The sequence below is a fragment of the Crassostrea angulata genome, chromosome 4 (genome assembly GCF_025612915.1).
Source record: "Crassostrea angulata isolate pt1a10 chromosome 4, ASM2561291v2, whole genome shotgun sequence".
Classification (NCBI taxonomy): Eukaryota; Metazoa; Mollusca; class Bivalvia; order Ostreida; family Ostreidae; genus Magallana; species Magallana angulata.
In genome coordinates, this window is record NC_069114.1 from 23,023,304 (window position 1) to 23,040,674 (window position 17,371).

Here is a 17,371-nt window from a genome sequence, read left to right on the forward strand (position 1 = left end):
CTGATTCCAAAAAAATATGCTGGTCTTCATCAAAATGGCGTTAAGTAGCTCAAAATGGCGAATCAAAATGGCGGACATACAACCAAATTTTATATATATATTTTTAAAGTCTTTTTATTATTGACAAACAATAATGAAATGATCCAGCTTAGTATTAAATCAATCTAAAGTGTGCTTAATTTGAAAAATATTTGCTGGCTTTCCCTAAAAAGCGTTAATTAGGTCAACATGGCAAATCAAAATGGCAGATAGTCAGATTTTATAATTTTTTTCCTAAAAAATTTAAACTAGGGTAAACGCATAAAAAACAATAATAATTCAGTCCAAGAAAATTATTTTTGCATATTAATTAAGGCGTGCTTAGTCTGAAAAATATGCTTGCTATGACAAAATGTCAAAATGGTCGACAGGCAAATTCTATAATTCTCTTAAGTCTTAAAAATTGAGGTAACAAACGATTATAAATTGGTTTAGCACAGCATTTTATCATGACTAAGGTGTGTTGAGTCCAACAAAATATGTTGATCGCGATAAATAGTTAAAAATGGTGGACATCCAGATTTCATCATTTTTCGTCTCACAGTCTCTTTAATGGAAAAAAAAAATTCTACAAAATCACAAATTGGTCAAGCAAACATGTTTATCAAAATTAGGTAGTGCCAAGTTTGATGAATAGTGTTGGTCTTCATGAAAATGACGTTAATTTTGTCAAAATGGCAATTCAAATTGGTGTATACTAGTAGCCAAATTTCATTGATCTCTAAAGGGCTCTTAAATGGGGAAAATGTTTGAATATCATAATTTCAATACTAATGATGTACCTGGTAACTGACAATCAAATTTGAACACTTGTATTAATAGAAAAAACTCCACCAGCCTTTTATTAGCTCACCTGAGCTATTCTGATCACATTTCTGTCGTCCGTCTGTCTGTAAACTTTTCACATTTTTAACATCTTCTCAAGAACCAATGGGCCAATTTCAACCAAACTTGGCACAAAGCATCCTTAGCCTAAGGGGATTCAAAGGTGTGAAACTTAGGGACCACGCCCTTTTGCAAAGGGAGATAATTAGGAATTTATGAAAATTTTCAAGAAATTTTCAAAAATCTTCTTCTCCTGAACCATAAGACCACGCAAAGCTGAAACTTGTGTGAAAGCATCCTCAGGTAGTGTAGATTCAAAGTTGTGAAAATCATGACCCCCAGGGGTAGGGTGTGCTAAAATGGGGGGTCGAAGTTTTACATAGGAATATATGGAGTTAATCTTTAAAAATCTTCTTCTCAGAAACTCAGCAGCGAGGAGAGCTGAAACTTGTGTGAAAGCATCCTCAGGTAGTGTAGATTCAAAGTAGATGCAAAGTTGTGAAAATCATGACCCCCATGGGTAGGGTGGGGCCACAATGGGGGGTCGAAATTTATCATAGGAATATATAGAGTAAATCTTTAAAAATCTTCTTCTCAGAAACTAATCGGCCAGGAAAGCTGAAACTTGTGTGAGAGCATTCTCAGGTAGTGTAGATTCAAAGTTGTGAAAATCATGACCCTTGGGGGTAGGATGGGGCCACAATGGGGGGGGGGTCGAAGTTTAACAATTGAATATATAGAGTAAATCTTTAAAAATCTTCTTCTCAGAAACTAATCAGCCAGGAAAGCTGAAACTTGTGTGGAAGCATCCTCAGGTAGTAGGGAGATAATTAGGAATTTATGAAAATTTTCAAGAAATTTTCAAAAATCTTCTTCTCCTGAACCATAAGACCACGCAAAGCTGAAACTTGTGTGAAAGCATCCTCAGGTAGTGTAGATTCAAAGTTGTGAAAATCATGACCCCTGGGGGTAGGGTGGGGCCAAAATGGGGGGGACGAAGTTTTACATAGGAATATAAAGCGTAAATCATTAAAAATCTTCTTCTCAGAAACTAATCAGCCAGGAAAGCTGCAACTTGTGTGAATGCATCCTCAGGTAGTGTAGATTCAAAGTTGTGAAAATCATAACCCCAGGGGATAGGGTGGGGCCACAATGGGGGGGGGGGTCAAAGTTAAACATATGAATTATATAGAACAAAATCTTTAAAAATCTTCTTCTCAGAAACTAAGCAGCCAGGAAACCTGTGTGAAAGCATCCTCAGGTAGTGTAGATTCAAAGTTGTGAAAATCATGACCCCTGGGGGTAGGGTGGGGCCAAAATGGGGGGGACGAAGTTTTACATAGGAATATAAAGCGTAAATCATTAAAAATCTTCTTCTCAGAAACTAATCAGCCAGGAAAGCTGCAACTTGTGTGAATGCATCCTCAGGTAGTGTAGATTCAAAGTTGTGAAAATCATAACCCCAGGGGATAGGGTGGGGCCACAATGGGGGGGGGGTCAAAGTTAAACATATGAATTATATAGAACAAAATCTTTAAAAATCTTCTTCTCAGAAACTAAGCAGCCAGGAAACCTGACACTTGTGTGGAAGCATCCTCAGGTAGTGTAAATTCAAAGTTGTGAAAATCATGACCCTCGGGGGTAGACTGGGGCCAAAATAGGGGGGTCAAAGTTTAACAAAGGAATATATAGAGTAAATCTTTAAAAATCTTCCTCTCAGAAACTTATCAGCTAGCAAAGCTGAAATTTGTGTGGAAGCATCCTCAGGTATTTTAAATTCAATGTTGGGAAAATCATAACCCCCTGGGGGTAGGATTGGGCCACAATGGGGGGGGGGGGGGGGGGCTCGAAGTTTAACGTAGGAATATATAGAGTAAATCTTTAAAAATCTTCTTCTCAGAAACTAATCAGCCAGCAAAGCTGAAACTTGTATGGAAGCATCCTCAGGTAGTGTAGATTCAAAGTTGTGAAAATCATAACCCCCAGGGGTAGGATGGGGCCACAATGGGGAGTCCAAGATTTAAAAATCTTCTTCTCATGAACCATAAGACCAGGAAAGCTGAAACTTGTGTGGAAGCATCCTCGAGTAGTGTAGATTCAAAGTTGTGAAAATCATTACCCCCGGGGGTAGGTAGGGGCCACAAATGGGGGGGGGGGGTCAAAGATTCATATATGAATATCAAGGGTAAATCTAAAAACCTTATTCTCAGAAACTAATCAGCAAGCAAAGCTGAAACTTGTGTTGAAGCATCCTCAGGTAGTGTAAATTCACTGTTGTGAAAATCATAACCCCAGGGGATAGGGTGGGGCCAAAATCGGGGGTCAAAGTTTAACATATGAATATATAGAACAAATCTTTAAAAATCTTCTTCTCAGAAACTAATCAGCCAGAAAAGCTGACCCTTGTGTGGAAGCATCCTCAGGTAGTGTAGATTCAAAGTTGTGAAAATCATGACCCCCGGGGGGAAGATGGGGCCACAATGGGGGGTCCAAGTTTAACATAGGAATATATAGAGTAAATCTTTAAAAATCTTCTGCTCATGAACCATAAGACCAGGAAAGCTGAAACTTGTGTGGAAGCATCCTCAGGTATTGTAGGTTCAAGGTTGTGAAAATCATGATCCCTGGGGGTAGGGTGGGGCCACAATGAGAGGTCAAAGTTTAACATATGAATATAAAGAGTAAATCTTTAAAAATCTTCTCCTCATAAACTATTCAGCCAGCAAAGCTGACACTTGTATGGAAGCATCCTCAGGTAGTGTAGATTCAAAGTTGTGAAAATCATGACCCTCGGGGGTAGGGTGGGGCCACAATGGGGGGGGGGGGGTCGATGTTTTACATAGGAATATATAGAGTAAATCTTTAAAAATCTTCTTCTCAGAAACTAATCAGCCAGCAAAGCTGAAACTTGTATGGAAGCATCCTCAGATATTGTAAATTCAATGTTGGGAAAATCATAACCCCTGGGGGTAGGATTGGGCCATAATGGGGGGGGGGGGGGGGGGGGCTCGAAGTTTAACATGGGAATATATAGAGTAAATCTTTAAAAATCTTCTTCTCAGAAACTTATCAGCCAGGAAAACTGAAACTTGTGTGGAAGCATCCTCAGGTAGTGTAAATTCAAAGTTGTGAAAATCCTGACCCCCAGGTAGACTGGGGCCACAATGGGGGGGGTCAAAGTTTAACAAAGGTATATATAGAGTAAATCTTTAAAAATCTTCTTCTCAGAAACTTATCAGCTAGCAAAGCTGAAATTTGTGTGGAAGCATCCTCAGGTAGTGTAGATTCAAAGTTGTGAAAATCATAACCCCCGGGGGTAGGGTGGGGCCACAATAGGGGGGGGGGGGGGTCGAAGTTTAACGTAGGAATATATTGAGTAAATCTTTAAAAATCTTTTTCTCAGAAACGAATCAGCCAGTAAAGCTGACACTTGTGTGGAAGTATCCTCAGGTAGTGTAAATTCAAAGTTGTGAAAATCATGACCCCCGGGGGTAGACTGGGGCCACAATGGGGGGGGGGGGTCAAAGTTTAACAAAGGAATATATAGAGTAAATCTTTAAAAATCTTCTTCTCAGAAACTAATCAGCCAGGAAAGTTGAAACTTGTGTGGAAGCATCCTCAGGTAGTGTAAATTCAAAGTTGTGAAAATCATGACCCCCAGGGCTAGGGTGGGGCCACAATGGGGGGTCAAAATTTAACAAAGGAATATATAGAGTAAATCTTTAAAAATCTTCCTCTCAGAAACTTATCAGTTAGCAAAGCTGAAATTTGTGTGGAAGCATCCTCGGGTAGTGTAGATTTAAAGTTGTGAAAATCATAACCCCCGGGGGCAGGGTGGGGCCACAATGGGGGGGGGGGGGGTAGAAGTTTTACATAGGAATATATTGAGTAAATCTTTAAAAATCTTCCTCTCAGAAACGAATCAGCCAGTAAAGCTGACACTTGTGTGGAAGCATCCTCAGGTAGTGTAGATTTAATGTTGTGAAAATCATGACCCAAGGGGATAGGGTAGGGCCACAATGGGGGGTTGAAGTTTAACATAGGAATATATAAAGTAAATCTTTAAAAATCTTCTCCTCAGAAAATAATAAGCCAGGAAAGCTGAAACTTGTGTGAATGCATCCTCAGGTAGTGTAGATTCAAAGTTGTGAAAATCATGCCCCCCCCCCCCCCCCCCCCCGGGGGTAGACTGGGGCCACAATTGGGGGTCAAAATTTAACAAATTAATATATAGAGTAAATCTTTGAAAATCTTCTTCTCATGAACCATAAGGCCAGGAAAGCTGAAACTTGTGTGGAAGCATCCTCAGGTATTGTAGGTTCAAGGTTGTGAAAATCATGATCCCTGGGGGTAGGGTGGGTCCACAATGAGAGGTCAAAGTTTAACATATGAATATAAAGAGTAAATCTTTGAAAATCTTCTTCTCAGAAACTATTCAGCCAGCAAAGCTGAAACCTATATGGAAGCATCCTCAGGTAGTGTAGATTCATAGTTGTGAAAATCATGACCCTCGGGGGTAGGGTGGGGCCACAATGGGGTGGTCGAAGTTTTACATAGGAATATATAGAGTAAATCTTTAAAAATCTTCTCCTCAGAAACTAATCAACCAGGAAAGCTGACACTTGTGTGGAAGCATCCTCAGGTAGTGTAGATTCAAAGTTGTGAAAATCATGACCCCCAGGGGTAGGGTGGGGCCACAATGGGGGGTCGAAGTTTTACTTAGGAATTTATATGTATAGAGTAAATCTTTAAAATCTTCTTCTCAGAAACTAATCAGCCAGGAAAGCTGAAACTTATGTGGAAGCATCTTCAGGTAGTGCAGATTCAAAGTTGTGAAAATCATGACCCCTGGGGGTAGGGTGAGGCCACATTGGGGGGTGTTAAAGTTTTACATTGTAATATATAGTTAATCTTTAAAAATCTTCTTCTCAGAAACTAATCAGCCAGGAAAGCTGAAACTTGAGTGGAAGCATCCTCAGGTAGTGTAGATTCAAAGTTGTGAAAATCATGACCCCAAGGGATAGGGTGGGGCCACAATGGGGGGGGGGGGGTTCGAAGTTTTAAATAGGAATATATAGAGTAAATCTTTGAAAATCTTCTTCTCAGAAACTGATCAGCCAGGAAAGCTGAAACTCGTGTGGAAGCATCCTCAGGCAGTGTAGATTCAATGTTGTGAAAATCATGATCCCTGGGGGTAGGGTGGGGCACAATGGGGGTTCGAAGTTTTACATAGGAATATATAGAGTAAATATTTAAAAATCTTCTTCTCAGAAACTAATCAGTCAGGAAAGCTGAAACTTGTGTGGAAGCATCCTCAGGTAGTGTAGATTCAAAGTTGTGAAAACATTATCCCTGGGGGTAGGGTGAGCCCACATTGGGGGGGGGGGGTGTTAAAGTTTTACATAGGAATATATAGAGTAAATATTTAAAAATCTTCTTCTCAGAAACTAATCAGTCAGGAAAGCTGAAACTTGTGTGGAAGTATCCTCAGGTAGTGTAGATTCAAAGTTGTGAAAACATGATCCCTGGGGGTAGGGTGAGCCCACATTAGGGGGGGGGGGGTGTTAAAGTTTTACATAGGAATATATAGAGTAAATCTTTTAAAATTTTCTTCTCAGAAAGTAATCAGCCAGATGATTGTTTATAATTGTTAAGACTTTGGCCCCAGGACAATTCTTTGGCCTCACAAGAAGGTTCAGAGTTTGATGTAGCTTAATATCCCATATATAAACAATTGTAAGGGATCTTTTTGAGGAGTGCAATACTCAACATGTGATATGACTATAAAATCATCCTGTTAGAAAAGGGACTAATGATTATAAACATAAGAATATCCAGGGGGAAAAAATGGATTTTATTTATACAGGATCTACATGTATTATTGTACATTGTCCAGATTGTTTGTATTATGACTCCATTAAGCTGATTTTATCATACCTATTGTTCCTCAGGTGAGCGATGTGGCCCATGGGCCTCTTGTTTTTAATTTGTAACTTTTTTCAACAATGACCACCATTCCTTTTGTGATAAATTGTTTGATTTAGGTTGATTAGCTAGTTTTAAGTAGTACGTTTGCTTTGCATTCCTTACTTTATTTATGCATTCATTTCTTGCCTTTCGATAATTAGCCCAGTCCACTGAGGATTGGGATTTTTTAGCCTTCGAGTGCAGACGTTTGCATTGCCTTATAGCTCGGCGGACAGCATTATGCCTCCAAGGGGGATCATTAGGTCGAGAAGTGATGACCTTGTTTGGTATATTTTTGGTGGCAGCCTCTAATATCTTATTTGTAATTTTGTTACAAGCTTGATTGATTTCATTAGAGATTTGCATATCCAGATTTTGTTTATGTAGGCAAATTTTATAATCATAAAAGTTGGTTTCCGAAAATGACCAAACATTTCTAGTGAAAGTTCGACGTATAATTTGGGCAATTTTAGGACACAGTAGATGGGACAGTGGTAGCCTGTGTTACTTGGAAGAATGTTGTCCCCCACCCCAGAAAAAACGATGTTTTCTATATTGTTTACTATTAACAAATCTAGTAATGTTTCAGAGTTTTCCGTAAAATGCGTAGGGTCTGTGATAAGTTGTGTCATTCCTAGATCTTTAATGATATCATTGATTTTGGAAGTTCTTAAATTGTTAAGGTTGTCATTGAAATCCCCTGTAATAATGATATTTGATATGTTTGTATCTTTAGCCTTCTCCATAGAATACGCTATTAAGTTCCATTTTTCTGTTTCTGAATTAGGACGGCGGTAGAACGTTCCAATAAGAAATTTCTTTTTATATATAATACATTCCACCCATATGCATTCTACCTGGGTAACTTCTAAGTCGGTTCTGCGCTTGCACACGATATTACTATTGACGTATATCATCACGCCCCCGTATCTATTGTCACCTCTATCGCGCCTCATTGGTTCTTGAAAACCCTGATTTATCAAATCTTCGGAGTCGTGGTCCAGCCACGTTTCATTCAATGTTATGATGTCAAACCCCCCGAATTCTACTTGAATAATATCAATTTTATTACTTACACTTTAGACATTGAAATGTACTAAAGTAATCGAGTTCTCCAAAAATTGATCGAGTGAGTTTAGAGAACTTTCATGTAGGTCTTGATTAAGCGCCGCGCAATTATCATAAGGGCCTGGGTTTTGTTCTATATCGCCGCTTGATAAAAGAAGATGCATGATTATCCATAGAATGGTTGTTTCATTACGTTAGCTATCAGGCGTACTAGTAGAGACGTATAAGTTGAGGACCATTGAGCATGTACTTTGTCCGTATAGTAGGTGTAATCTCTGTGTGGTGTAATTAATGTTTTAGGATTGCTTGATATTTGGGATGTATTTGTAGAAAAAAGTGAGATTAATATTAATAATGACAACGATTTTGGACCATAGTTAAGCAATAGGTTGACCATAAGTATAGTAAGCAGGTTTATGCAGCCTTTTCTTTTAAGAGAACCGTGGTGTAACCCTAACCTTAGGCATAAATAAAAGTTCAGCAAATATTACACTTTTTACAGTAAAAAAAAAACTCATCACTATGACATCATTATGACGTCATAGGTGAGGTAATCTCAAGCTTGTATCAAAATCGAGCAAAAAATGAATTAGGCTACTGGTAAGGGCTTCACAATATAGAGTCATATAACTTTATCATTTACAGAACAATACCTACATGTACATGTAATACATTGATGAATAGGGAAATTTGTATACTTTCCTATTTGACCCTTTTCCTGGTATTTGAATACAATTCTTTTTTGTAGCTTAAGTAAAAACTGATTAATAATTTGTGTGATTAAAGTTCTATAAAATCTGACATATCAGGTAATTGAGCCTTTTTACAAGAATATGAACAAAATAAATTTGTTAGATTATTGATTGTTTATGTTTTACATGCATTTTAATCCTTGAGATAAAAGTTTCCTTGATATATTTTATTTGGAGAACATTGAGTGTCAATGAACTAGATGTTGTTAAGGTTAATTTTGACTGAACTGTTTCTTCAGATTTCATGCATGTGTATCAACGATGTAAAATCCAGAATTGTGTATTCAATTTTTCCAAATTTGGAATCCTGGTTCTATATAGTGTCTAGAGTGAATATATAAGCTTAGAATTGTAAATAACCACAGTGACTGTTTTATATTGGGTAAATCCCTTCAACTATTTTTAGAATCGGTAGGACAACAAAGGTGGCAGGGGGATAGTTTCGAACGAAAGACTTGGTCAAAATTTTAGAATAAAAGGAGAACCTGAGGTTTGGCTGGTTATTTGAGGTGTATAAATTGCTAGAATATTTAAACAAAAGAGATACGAAAACTCATGAATAAACGATTTTTAAATGACCTTGACCTTTGACCTTTATGTCATTTTGATCTGCCAAGGAAGACACATCCATCCCAAGTGGTCCAAAGTCTATGTTACAAATAGTAAAAAAGTTGGAAGTGATTTTATGGAAATTTAAATACTTTCAGGGGCAATAACTGATAGAAGGGGGTCTCGGACCCTTTCTGTATGAATAGATTGTAGGAGCGTCTAAGTGATCTATAGACGTTAGTAAAAGTTTCAAGTCTCTATCTCTTATGGTTTCAGAGGAGTAGCGATAACAATCACTTCGTACACAAAGGGCAATAACTTTGTAAGTCCTGGGAGGTATCAAGCAAAGGGTCATTTGGTACCATAACTTTTAATGCTCAATAACATAAAGAAAAAACTATTTCAATATCTCTTGAAACAAAAAAGGTGTTCCTGGAAAAAAAGAGAAAAAAAAAAAATAAACTAGTAGACTAATTGTTCTCGAACAATTAGAGGTCTTTCCACCTCATTGTGTTTTATGTTTGAAATAAGATTGCTTCAATAGAATAAAGTATATTTTCTGCATTACTTCATAAAAAAGTGTCAAACTATTAAGTTTGCAATTTTTTATTGCTTGACCTTGACCTTTGACCTTTATGTCATTTTGATCTGACAAGAAGACGCTTCAATACCAAGTGGTCCAATGTATCGATGATTATTGATTCAAAAGTTATTTGTGTTTTTTATTGAATGTTTGAAACTTTCAGGGGCAATAACTGCTAGAAAGGGACTTTGGACCCTGTCGGTATGAATAGATTGAAGGAGCGTCTAAGTGTACTGAATACATTAGTAAAAGTTCCAAGTTTCTATCTCCAACGGTTAATGAGGAGTAGCGATAACAAGCATTTCGTACAACAGGGGCAATAACTCTATAATTGTTACATGGTAAGGGCCAAAGGGTTATATTTTGAAATGTCTTGAGATGCCCTACTACATCCATGAAAAAGTTTTTCTCTACCACTCTAAACAAAAGAGATCTAAAAACTCATTAATTAAGAGTTTTCCAAATGACCTTGACCTTTGACCTTTATGTTATTTTGTTCGGCCAAGATAGACGCTTCCATCCCAAGTGGTCCGAAGTCTCTATGATAAGTAATAAAAAAGTTGGAAGTGATTTTATGGAAATGTAAATACTTTCAGGGGCAATAACTACTAGAAGGGGGATTCAGATTCTTTCGGTATGATAGATTGAAGAACCCTCTAATTGTACTGAAGACATTGGTAAAAGTTCCAAATTTCTATCTCTTATGGTTTCAGAGAAGTAGTGATAACAAGCTTTTCGTAAACAAGGGCTATAACTTTGTAAGTTCTAGGGGTTATCAGGATCAGGGTCATTTGGTATTATAACTTTTAATGGTCAATTACATGAAGAAAAAATTGTTTCAATAAGTCTTATAATAAAAAAGGTGTCCCTTGGAAAATAGAAAAGAAAAATAATAAGAACTAGTAGACTAATTGTTCTCGAACAATTAGAGGTCTTTCCACATTATTGTTTTTTATGTTTGAAATAAGATTGCTTTTATAGAATAAAGTATTTTTTCTGTGTTACTTTGATAAAAAAGTGTCAAACGATTAAGTTTGCAATTTTTTATTGCTTGACCTTGACCCTTGACCTTAATGTCATTTTGATCTGACAAGGTAGACGCTTCAATACCAAGTGGTCCGATGTATATTTAATTATTGACTCAAAAATTATTTGTGTTTTTATTCAATGTTAGAAACTTTCAGGGGCAATAACTGCTAAAAAGGGACCTGAGACCCTTTCGGTATGAATAAATTGAAGGAGTGTCTAAGTGTACTGAATAATTAGTAAACATTTCAAGTCTCTATCTCTAACGGTTAATGAGGAGTAGCGATAACAAGCATTTTGTACAATAGGGGCAATAACTCTATAATTGTTACATGGTAAGGGTCAATGGGTTATGTTTTGAAATGTCTTGAGATGTCCTACTACATCCATGAAAAAGTTTTTTTCTAGCACCCCCAACAAAAGAGATCTGAAAACGCATTAATTTAGAGATTTCCAAATGACCTTGACCTTTGACCTTTACGTCATTTTGTTTGGCCAAGGTAAGCGCTTCCATCACAAGTGGTCCGAAGTCTCTATGATAAGTAATAAAAAAGTTGGAAGTGATTTTATGGAAATGTAAATACTTTCAGGGGCAATAACTACTAGAAGGGGGCCTCAGATCCTTTCGGTATGCATAGGTTGAAGAACCCTCTAAGTGTAATGAAGACATTGGTAAAAGTTCCAAGTCTCTATCTCTTATGGTTTCAGAGGAGTAGCGATAACAATCACTTCGTACACAAAGGGCAATAACTTTGTAAGTTCTAGGAGTTATCACGAAAAGGGTCATTTAGTACCATAACTTTTAATGGTTAATAGCATAAAGAAAAAATTGTTTCAATACATCTAGAAACAAAAAAGCTGTCCCTAGAAAAAAAGAGAAGAAAAAAAATAAAAAACATAAGAAATACAAAAGGTCTTTCACCTGAAAGGTGGAAAGACCTAATAAACTAGTAGACTAATTGTTTACGGAACAATTAGAGGCCTTTCCACCTTCCATAACAATTTTAAAAAATTCCCGAAAATGTTGATAATTATTGAGTAATTAGAGAAAAATCAATTTACAAAAAAAAAAAAAAAAAAAATCGGTGGCGCCCACCCGGTATCGATCCGAGAACCCTAAGCTTTGTAGGCGAGAGTGTTGCCACTACGCTATTTCGCTTGTTATCTGATCGAAGGTAAAATTTGTTGAGTTGTGTAGTCAATTTGGATGAGGATAGAAAGAAGAGATGAAGCATTCTTCTGTCCATCTAAAATTGATACCCAACGCTGAGGAACCTTTAGAATAGATAGGGGCTTAGCGATTGGTTGGGAGGGCAGTATTTGTTCATCAGTTTATTCATAAAAATCAGTGCTGCTTGTAAACAATGTGGCCGGATAGCGTTGACTAAGAAATCAACAGGCCAGGTCAAACTCTGGTCGCCGGCGGGTATTTGAAGGTGTGGGAACGTCACGTCGGCTCAGCTGATGCGAATTCTCCCTGTGATTCGAAATGCACGTGCTTATAAATCTATTAACTGTCATGCATTCTTGGATTACAAGTATGGAAAATCGGAACTGAATTAAGGCCAGTCATGTATTTCAGCCAAGTCGGGAAAAAAAAAAAACTGAAAGAAAATGTAAACTAAATTCATCTAAAATCGGGGTCTGGGAAGGAAGAGTTATCTTTCGTTGCAGTTCAACACAAGTCGTCACAGGTTGCCGATAGAAATGTAAACACAGATTTTCAGTGAAATTTGAGCGTGAATTTATTAGACACAAATATCGAAGCGTTGAAATTTCGTTTCTCGGAATGAGGGTTCGATGCCGCTGAGGTGGATAACTTTCTTCAATACGGTTCATTTCGTTTGAAATTTGGCAGGCAATTAGATTCAGGTGTGAGGAACAGTCCTATGAATTTTCGCCGAGTTCTACAGAGTTTTACTGGAGCTGGAATTTTTATTTGGAGGCGTAGTCTAAAACGCGGTGTAGAGTCAAATGGCAGACAGTGTTTCACCTTTTCAAAAAATTCTGACAAACGGTTGTAACACTTTTTTAGGTTTTATTTTAAAAAGGAATATTAAATTTCAAGTTCAAATATCGAGGGTCAAGTTCATATAAGAATTCAATCCTTGTATAAAAGAAGGGGGGGGGGCTAAATGTACATATAACTAAATCTGATATATATGTTGCATACACTTATTACTCATTAGTTCTAAGAGGTCAAAGGTCAAGGTCAGGTCAAAGGTCAAGGTCAAACCTAAAAATAAAAGGGGGGGGTGTTGGTTGTTTTAAAGAGCTTATTGCACATATAAATGAATCTGAAATGTATATGTTAAATAAACTTGTAACGCATTAGTCCTTTAAGGTCAAGGTCAGGTCAAAGGTCAAGGTCAAACCTAAAAATAGAAAGGGGGGGGGGGTGAATTTGTGTTTGAAAGAGCTATTCGTACATATAAATGAATCTGATATTATAGATGTTGCAGATACTTATAACACACCAGTCCTAAGAGCTCAAAGGTCAAGGTCAAAGGTCAAGGTCAAACATTAAAAAAAAGGGAGGGGGGTGTTTATTTCGTATGTGTTTGTGAAATCAATGAAATTGAAAGGGGAATTACTGCCAGAAAGGGACGTCGGACCCTTTTGGGATCAATAGATTGAAGAAACTTCTAAGTGTAATGAAGACATTGGTAAACGTTTCAAGTCTCTACCTGTTTTGGTTTCAGAGGAGTAGCGATAACAAGCATTTCGTACAAAAGGGGCAATTACTCACTAACTATTACAAGATGGGAGCTGAAGGGCTACATTTTGAAATGTCTTAAGACGTCCTACTACATCCTTGATCAAATTTCTCTATATCACCCTAAACAACAGAGATACGAAAACTCATGAATACACAGATTTTCAGATGACCTTGACCTTTGACCTTTACGTCATTTTGATCGGCCATAGAAGACGCTTCCATCCCAAGTGGTCCGAAGTCTCTGTGACAAATAGTAAAAAAGTTGGAAGTGATTTTATGGAAATTGAAATATTTCAGGGGCAATAACTGATAGAAGAGGGTCTCGGAACCTTTCGGTATGGATAGATTGAAGGAGCGCCTAAGTGAACTACAGACGTTAGTAAAAGTTTCAAGTCTCTATCTCTTATGGTTTCAAAGTAGTAGCGATAACAATCACTTCGTACACAAAGGGCAATCACTTTGTAAGTTCTGGGGGTTATCAGGAACAGGGTCACTTGGTATTACAACTTTAAATGGTCAATTACATGAAGAAAAAATTGTTTCAATATGTCTTATAATAAAAAAGGTGTCCCTTGGAAAATAGAAAAGAAAAATAATAAGAACTAGATTCGATCTCGTTGCGAGCAACGAGTGGGTCTTCCGTTCAATAATTTATTTTCACATGATTTAAATTTTTTTTTTAAATTTTCAAAAAATTTAAAATTCATCCAATCATTTCAAGAAAGATGTCATTAGACGCAGAATTCAAAGCGCAACTTAGATATTATGTTTAAAAAAAGTCTGATGTCATTTAAACACAATTTAATTAAATTTAAAATTTTCAAAAAATTGAAAATCATCCAATCAATTTGACAAAGATGTCATTAGACGCAGAATTGTAAGCACAACTTAGATATCATGTTTAAAAAAATTTCTGATGTCATTTAAACACGATTTAATTAAATTTTAATTTTTTTTTTAAATTTAAAATTCATCCAATCAATTCAACAAAGATGTCATCAGACGCAGAATTGTAAGCGCAACTTAGATATCATGTTTTGAAATTAGTTTGAGGTCAATTTAACGCGATTCAAATGAGTTTAAAATTTTTGAAAAATTTTAAATTCATCAAATCAATTCGAAAAAGATGTCATCAGACGCAGAATTGTAAGCGTAACTTAAATATTATGTTTTGAAATTAGTCTAAGCTCATTTTAACATGATTTAATTAAATTTAAAATTTTCAAAAATTTAAAAATTCATTCAAATACTTCGAGAAAGATGTCATTAGACGCAGAATTCTAAGCGCGACTTGGTTATTATGTTAAAAAATTAGTCTGAGTTCATAAGATTTAATTAAATTTTAAATTTTCAAAAAATTTCAAAATCATCCAATCAATTGGAGAAAGATGTCATTAGATGCAAAATTGAAAGAGCAACTTAGTAATCATGTTTGGAATTTAGTCTGAGTTCATTTTAACGCAATTTAAATGAAATTAAAAATTTTTAAAAAGTTTAAATTCATCCAATCAATTCGAGAAAGATGTCATTAGACGCAGATTTATAAGCACAACTTTGATATCACGTTTTAAAATTAGTCTGAGGTCATTTTAAAGCGATTTAAATGAGTTTAAAAAATTTTAAAAATTTAAATTCATTCGATCAATTCGAGAAAGATGTCATCAGACTCAGACTTGTAAGCGCAACTTAGATATCCTGTTTTAAAATTAGTCTGAGGTCATTTTAATGCAATTTAAATTAGTTTAAATTTTTTTAAAAAATTAAAATTCATCCAATCAATTCGAGAAAGATGTCATCACACTCAGAATTGTAAGCGTAACCTAAATATTATGTTTTGAAATTAGTCTGAGGTCTTTTAAACACGATTTAATTAAATTTAGAATTTTCAAAAAATTTAAAAATCATCCAATCAATTCGAGAAAGATGTCATTAGAGGCAGAATTTTAAGTACAACTTCAATATTACATTTAAAAATTAGTATCAGGTCAATTTATTAAGATTTAATTAAATTTAAATTTTTTTAAAAATTTATAATTTATCCATCAATTCGAAAAAGATGTCATCAGACGCAGAATTGTAAGTGCAACTTGGATAGTATGTTTTAAAACTAGTCTGAGATCATTTTAACACGATTTAATTAAATTTTAAATTTTTAAAAAAATTAAATTTCATCCAATTAATTCGAGAAAAATTTCATTGGACACAAAATTGTAAGCGCAACTTAAATATTATGTTTTAAAATTAGTCTGAGGTCATTTTATTACGATTTAATTGAATTTAAAATTTTCAAAAAATTTAAATTTCATCCCATCAATTGGAAAAAGATTTTATTAGACGTAGAATTAAAGTGCAACTTAGATATTATATTATGTTTTAAAATTAGTCTGAGGTCATCATAACACATTTAATATGAGTTTTAAAATTTAGCTTCCCTACTCGGAATTTCCAGACAATGATTTTTCTCGTGATGCTAGATTATCATGTCCTCTATCATTCCTGAAATTTTCAGCTTTCTATCTTTTCTCGCTTTAAAATAGATGTGTGGACAATGAAAACTCATCGAAAGTGTGTTCTATATTTTGACCCCGGCTAGCTTCCGTACTCGGAATTTCCCGACAATGATTTTCCTCGGGAGGCTAGACGATCATGTCCTCTATCATTCCTGAAAATGTCAGCTTTTTATCTTTGGACGTTTTTGAGGAGATGCGTGGACAAGACGTTTTCGTCAAAAACGTGTCCTATATTTTGACCCCAGCTAGCTTCCGTACTCGGAATTTCCGGACAATGATTTTCCTCGGGAGGCTAGACGTTCATGTCCTCTATCATTCCTGAAAATTTCAGCTTTCTATCTTTGGACGTTTTTGAGGAGATGCGTGGACAAGACGTTTTCGTCAAAAACGTGTACTATATTTTGACCCCAGCTAGCTTCCGTACTCGGAATTTCCGGACAATGATTTTCCTCGTGAGGCTAGACGTTCATGTCCTCTATCATTCCTGAAAATTTCAGCTTTCTATCTTTGGACGTTTTTGAGGAGATACGTGGACAAGAACTTTTTAAAAAATGACAAAATGGCGGATAAGTCCGAACCGGAAGTGATTTTAACAAAATAAAAAAAAGCGTATCAAGTTTATATAATAATAGATAGATGCTGAAAATTTGACAAAAATCGGACCACCCATCTCCGAGAAATCTTCTGCACAAAAATTGTAAAGAAAAGAAAAAGAAAAAAAACTAGAGCAAAGCTCGTTGCAAAGCAACGAGTGGGTCTTCCGTTAATGTCGGAAGTAAAGCTTGAAGTCCCTGAAAGAAGCAGAGCTCTAAAACCAATAACAAGAGTAACTAAAATAAAAAGATGAAAAAATCGAATTATTCCTGGTACGACTTAACAAAATCCGAATGATTTTAAGTACGAATTAACAAAAACCTTTCTGATTTCAAGAACGACTTAACAAAAAAATTCGGAATGTGTTCAAGTACGACTTAACAATTATTTTTGGTACGAGATAATTTTACTTTGAACATTACCCTATTTTTTAAACCAAAGACGCGGAAACAAAATTTCCGGAAAAATCAATTTTTAAACCCCGATATCTCTATGATGCATCGTCCGATCTAAAAACGGATTTCAGTTTTAAATTAAGCTTAATAAAAGCTCCTTTGTTGCTTTATGATTATTATCAAATTATTGGTCAGAAAAGAGTTATTATAAAAACACTTAGTAGCCCTTCTGGCCCCTAATTTGAGGGGTCAGCCCCTTTTTCTTGTTATCAAATAAAAGGTACCGCTAATATAAACAAATTTTGTTCTACAAGTGTTCACGAATTGTAAACCTTTCTCGAAAT

At 35.8% G+C, this 17,371-nt stretch overlaps 1 long non-coding RNA gene across 1 annotated transcript in view; it reads left to right on the plus strand.

Moving 5' to 3' along the window:
* Positions 1 to 17,371, plus strand: part of LOC128180755 (uncharacterized) — a 72,149-nt gene that overhangs the window by 8,347 nt on the left and 46,431 nt on the right. The window lies entirely within an intron of this gene.